Below are 6,249 nucleotides of genomic sequence, written 5' to 3'. Positions count from 1 at the left end.
CATATCTCTTCTTCCCTCTCCCAACCATCAGCAGCCACAGTGGCCACCCTCCCCACATCACTACTAAAATTTCTTCCCTTACTAATCACAATAGCTCCCTAGCAGAACACCAGTAAGTCCACTCTAATCCATACTCTATTCCTCCATCCTGTGGATCCTGGGATGGTTATGTCTAGTCCCCCTCTACATCAAGAGGGGGCTTAGATTCCACATGTATGATGGATGCAATTCTCCTGCTTGCAGCTGTAGGCAATCTCAGCTCCCTGATGTGGTGGTTGATCCGCTTCACCACCCTGTCAGCTGGCCAGGGGAAGTCCAACAAACCAGAAGGTAGGAGCTGCAAGTCTGCTGAGGCCCAGGGCCTGACAGTCACATGGAGAGTTCAGAGATTCAGGTCTCCTGAGTATACAGCAACCCAAACGCCAACCACAGGTCCAGTAAAAGTACCAGAAGAAGGCATGTGTAGAAAGGACATATCTGAGTCCAACTCCATTACAATCAGGAACACAAACTCCAAAGTAGGGCCAACTGACATGGCCCTGAACTCCAGAGCCATCTGCCATGACCATAGAACCTGTGAGTCTCTGCAGCCCTCAGGAGAACCAGCACCTGGGTTTTCATCTACCTTGGCTGTCTCTGGTACCCTACTGAGGTGTGCATAAGCATCACCCCTCTGATGACCTCCTGACACTTTTTGGAGATTCAGAGCCATAAAAACTCAATTGTCCTTTCCATTTACCGCATTTATCCACAGTCAAAAAGCAGTTTTTAAAATCTAATATTACATGTAGGCTGAGATATTCTGATTTGACTGATATGTCTGATTTGACACCTTTATTCAAGGTCTTTTTCTAATTACATCATCAGCTGGTGCTTGGTAATAATCCCTCAGTGCCAGGAAGGCTCATCCTCAGGAGTCATGTCCCAGGCTGGGGGGAAAGCAAAGCATCTACATGATGAGTTTGGCTTAGAGAGTGGCCACATTTGAGCAACATGGAGGCTCTCAGGAGGTAACTCTTAGGCACCCTGCAGTTCTAGGCCTAGTTCATATATCAGGCACACAGGCTCATAATTGGAGCCATCAGTATCAAGGGCTCATCATTGGACCATCTTTCTTGGTCTTTGCTGTTTCACTTGGGGAATTGTTGCTGTTCCATTGGGGAATGTGATAGAGCTCCCCTGGCCAGGAACTCAGCACTCTCTCAGCTGTCGCTTCCAACTGAAACCACTATGAAAATATCCAAACGTTTCTATGTACCCTGTATACATGCCCTGGAGAGCTCCCTTTCAACCACGTACCCCGCACAAATAACACCCCACACCAGTGTTCCTCCCCCACCATAGTTGAACATCTCTGTAATCCAAAACTATTTCAAAAAGGAAGCCCGTTGTATTGCCAGGTTCCATTAATAGTAAAATGGAATATAGTGAAGGGTTTAAAGGTTAGATATAGAATACATAGTAATTTAGAAAAATTATAAAGGAAAAATAAATTGGGGTATCAGAAAATGAAAAAATGAAAAAGCTTCATTTTTGATATTTTGCCTCTCATCACTGCTATAAGTGTTGCCCTGTATATTCAGTGGCAAGACAATTTCTTCCATTTCTTCCTCACTGTCTACATACTTCCTTTTTTTCTAAGTATTCAGTTTGTCTTCACATGAGTTTTAGATCACAGTAATTCACATATACTATATATGGTACTCCCACATATCCAACATCAAACCCTTTGACCCTTCCTGAACAATGATGTTTTTACATGTTCATATTATATTTGCTGCAGCTGATGTACAGATATTGAAACAAGAGCTTTGAAACACAGTTCCATTTGGGTTTACATTATGTTTATATTTTAGACTATACAATTTTCTAACTTTTTAGTTATCTTATGTTTTACATTATGGTTTACAACTTAGCCTATAGACTTCTATACTTTTGGTGAAATTTAACATGTCCTATGGCCATCATTGCATGATCTTGTGGAACACTCATTGCCCAACAGTTACACTGATTCCATGTATTCAACACCTCTTTTCCCCTCTCCTCAGGGTTCACCATGGCAATCAATCTTCCTTACTTAAAGGACCATATTCAGAGATACTTGCAACAATGTTGAGGGCTTGACATACCTGACTGCCCTAAGCCATTGGGAGCCATCAATTCTCTCTAGAGATACAATTCCCTCTGTTTGAGAACATCAGTCCTCCCCAGGATGTGGGTATACCTTCACTCTTACTCTATGGGTCTCCACCCAATGATATAACCCACTATGACAAAATGAGCACTCACACACTCCCTAGAAGCTTGACCTGTGTTAGATGCACCCCCTTAAGCATCTTAAACAGGTAACCATCCTTGTTAGATTTTCTAAATAGATTTCTCTACATTATAATTTCAACCGCGTAACTGACAATCTCCTATGTTCAAATGTTCCCCCCACCCTCTCCCAATTTCTTGGGCCATCTGATCCATCCTCCCATCCCTAGCCCCTGCAAGCCCACAAAACCCCACCCAAAGGTATCCCTATGCCCCTATTTTACCCTTTCCTGTACAAATACTTACCTCCAGCTTATCATAGATTTCACCCATGTAAGTGTCAGCTCGCAACCTTTCTCTACCCCCCAACTTCCTTTAAGCTGATCATCCAGTATCCAGCTCTCTGAGACACCTTGGTATACTTATTTCATATCAGAGAGGTCGTGTAGTATTTGTCCTTCAATGCCTGGGTTGCTTCACTCAACATGAGGTTCTCAACATTCATCCATGTTGTCATGTGTGTTTGTTCTGTATTCCTTCTTATAGCTGAGTAGTATTCCATTGTATATATATACCACATTTTATTTATGCATTCATCAGTTGATGGGCATTTGGTTTGATTCCAATTATTGGCAATAGTGAATAGTGTTGCTATGAACATTGGTGTGCATATATCGTTTTGTGTCCTTGTTTTCAGTTCTACTGGGTATATACCCAGTGGTGGAATTGCTTGGTCATATGGCAAATCTATAGCTGGTTTTTTGAGAAACCACCAAACTGTCCTCCAGAATGGTTGGATCCTTCTGTATTCCCACCAGCAGTGGATGATTGTTGCCATTCTTCCGCATCCTCTCCAGCAAATGTAGTCTTCCGATTTTTTGATAGCTGCCAGTTTAATGGGAGTAAGATGGTATATCATTGCTTTTTGATTTGCATTTCCCTTATAGCTAGTGATTTCGAGCATTTTTTCATGTGTTTTTCAGCCATTTGTATGTCTTCTTTGGAGAAGTGTTCATTCAGAACTTTTTCCCATTTTTTAAATGGGCTGTGTGCCTTTTATTTTCAAGATATAGGAGTTATTTATATATGCAGCATATGTTTCTTATCAGATATATGGTTACCAAATATTTTCTCACATTGTGTAGGCTCTCTTTTCACTTTCTTGACAAACACTTTTGAGGTGCATAAGACTTTAATTTTGAGGAAGTCCCATTTCTGTATTTGTTCTTTTGCTGTGCGTGCTTTCAGTGTGAAGTTCATGAAGCCATTTCCTATTACAAGGTTCTGTAGGTGCTTCCCTACATTGCTTTCCAAGGTCTTTATAGTCTTGGCTATTATATTTAGGTCTTTGATCCATCTTCAGTTGATTGTTTTATAAGGTGTGAGCTGCTAATTCTCTCTCATTTTTTACATATGGATATCCAGTTCTCCAGGCACCATTTGTTGAAGAGGACATTCTTTCCCAGTTCAGAGGGTTTGATGGCCTTGTCAATATACCCTATGGCTGTATATATGAGGATCGATATCAGAACTCTCAATATGGTTCCATTGGTCAGTGTGTCTATCCGTGTGCCAATACCAGGCCATTTTCACTACTGTAGCTTTGTATTATGTTTTGAAGTCAGGTAGTGTGATTTCTCCAATTTCATTTTTCTGTTCTTTTTCAATATGTCTTTGGCTATTCAGGGCCTCTTTCCTTTCCAAATAAATTTCATAGTTAGTTTCTATAGTTCCTTAAAGAATGCTGTGTTGATTTTTATTGGGACTGCATTAAATCTGTTGATAAGTTTTAGTAGGATACACATCTTAATAATATTTAGTCTTCCTATCCATGAACAGGGAATATTCTTCCATTTATTTAGGTGTTCTCTGATTGCCTTGAAAATGTTTGTGTAGTTTTCTGTGTATAAGTCTTTTCCATCTTTAGTTCAATTTATTCCTAGGTATTTGATTTTTTAATTTACTATTGTGAATGTATTTGATTCCTGATTTCCCCTCAGATTTCTCATTATTGGTGTAGAGAAATGCCACTGATTTTTGCCTATTGACCTTGTAACCTATAACTTTACTGATCACATTTATAAGTTCTAAAAACTTTGTTGTACACTTCTCAGGGTTTTCCATGTATAGGATCATATCATCTGAAAATAATGAAATTTTGAATTCTTCCTTTCCAATTTGGATGCCCTTTATGTCTGGTTCTTGCCTCAGTGCTCGAGGAAGTATTTCTAAGACAATGTTAAATAGGAGGGGTGATAGAGGGCATCCTTGTCTTTTTCCTGAGCTTATAGGGAAAGATTTTAGGATTTCACATTGTAAATGATGATAGCTGTAGTTTTCTCATATATATTCTTTATCATGTTCAGAAAGTTTCTTTCTATTCCGATCTTTTGCAGTGTTTTTATCAAGAAAGGGTGCTGTATTTTGTCAAATGCTTTTTCTGCATCTATACATATGATCATGCAATTTTTTCCTTCAGTCTGTTTATATGGTGTATTACATTAATTGATTTTCTTATGTTGAAACACCCTTGCATACCAGGAAGTAATCCCACTTGGTCATGGTGTATAATTTGTTTAATGTGTTGTTCAATACGTTTAGCAAGTATTTTGTTGAGGATTTTTGCATCTAGGATCATTAGAGAGATTGGTCTGTAATTTTCCTTTCTTGTGGTGTCTTTGTTTGGCTTTGATACTAGAGTAATGTTGGCATCATAGAATGAGTTAGGCAATGTTCCTTCTGTTTCAATTTTTTGGAAGAGTTTAAGCAAGACTGGTGTTAGTTCTTTCCAGAATGTTTGGTAGAATTCACCTGTGAAGTCATCCGGCACAGGGCTCTTCTTAGTTGGAAGGTTTTTAAAGACTAATTCTATCTCTTTACTTGTGATTGGTTTGCCGAGATCATCAATTTCTTCTTTTGTCAATGTAGGCTGCTTATGTGTTTCTAGAAATTTGTCCATTTTCTCTGAATTGTCATTTTTGTTGGAATATAGGTTTTCAAATATCCCCTTAATGATAGTCTTTATTTCTTTGGGGTCAGTGATGATATCTCCTTTCTCATTTCTTATTTTGTTTATTTGCATCTTCTCTCTTTTTTTCTTTGTTAGTCTAGCTAAGGGGTTGTCAATTTTATTGATCTTCTCAAAGAAACAGCTCTTGGTTTTGTTTATTTTTTCAAGTGATTTCTTATTTTCTATTTCATTTAGTTCTGCTCTGATCTTTGTTATTTCTTTCTTTCTTCTTCCTTTGGAGTTAGGTTGTTGTTTTTTTACTAATTCCTCCAAATTTGCAGTTAGTTCTTCAATTTTTGCTCTTTCTTCTTTTTTGATGTATGAATTTATGGCTATAATTTTCCCTCTCAGTACTGCTTTTGCTGCATCCTATAAGTTTGGATATGTTGTCATTTTCATTAGTTTCAAGGTAGTTATTAATTTCTTTTGAGATTTCCTGCTTTACCCACTGTTTTTCTAAGAGTGTGTTGTTTAACTTCAAGATCTTGGTGCCAAATCTGGGTCTCTGGCCCTTGCAGATTTCCAGCTTCATTCTACTGCAGTCAGATAAGTTATTTTGCATGATTTTGATCTTCCTGAATTCATTGAGAGTTTTTCTGTGGCATAGCATGTTGTCTATCCTGGAGAATGATCCATGTGCACTTGAGAAGAATGTATATCCTGCTATATTTGGGTGTAATGTTCTGTACATATCTATTAGGTCCAGCTCCGCTAATATATTGTTCAAAACCTTTGTTTCTATTTTGATTCGCTTTTGAGATGTACTGTCCAAAATTGATAGTGGTATATTAATGTCCCCCACTATAATCGTAGAGGCATCTGTTCCTTCACTTAATATTTCCAGTGTTTGCCTCACATATTTGGAGGTGCCCTTGTTAGGTGCATTAATGTTTATGATTGTTCTTTCTTCTTGAACGATTATCCCTTTCACTAATATGTAGTGTCCATCTTTTGCATTTGTTTTGCATTCAAAGTCTATTTGT

The sequence above is a fragment of the Dasypus novemcinctus genome, chromosome X (genome assembly GCF_030445035.2).
Source record: "Dasypus novemcinctus isolate mDasNov1 chromosome X, mDasNov1.1.hap2, whole genome shotgun sequence".
Classification (NCBI taxonomy): Eukaryota; Metazoa; Chordata; class Mammalia; order Cingulata; family Dasypodidae; genus Dasypus; species Dasypus novemcinctus.
The sequence above is the reverse complement of the archived record's forward strand: the minus strand, read 5'-3'. Positions refer to the sequence as shown.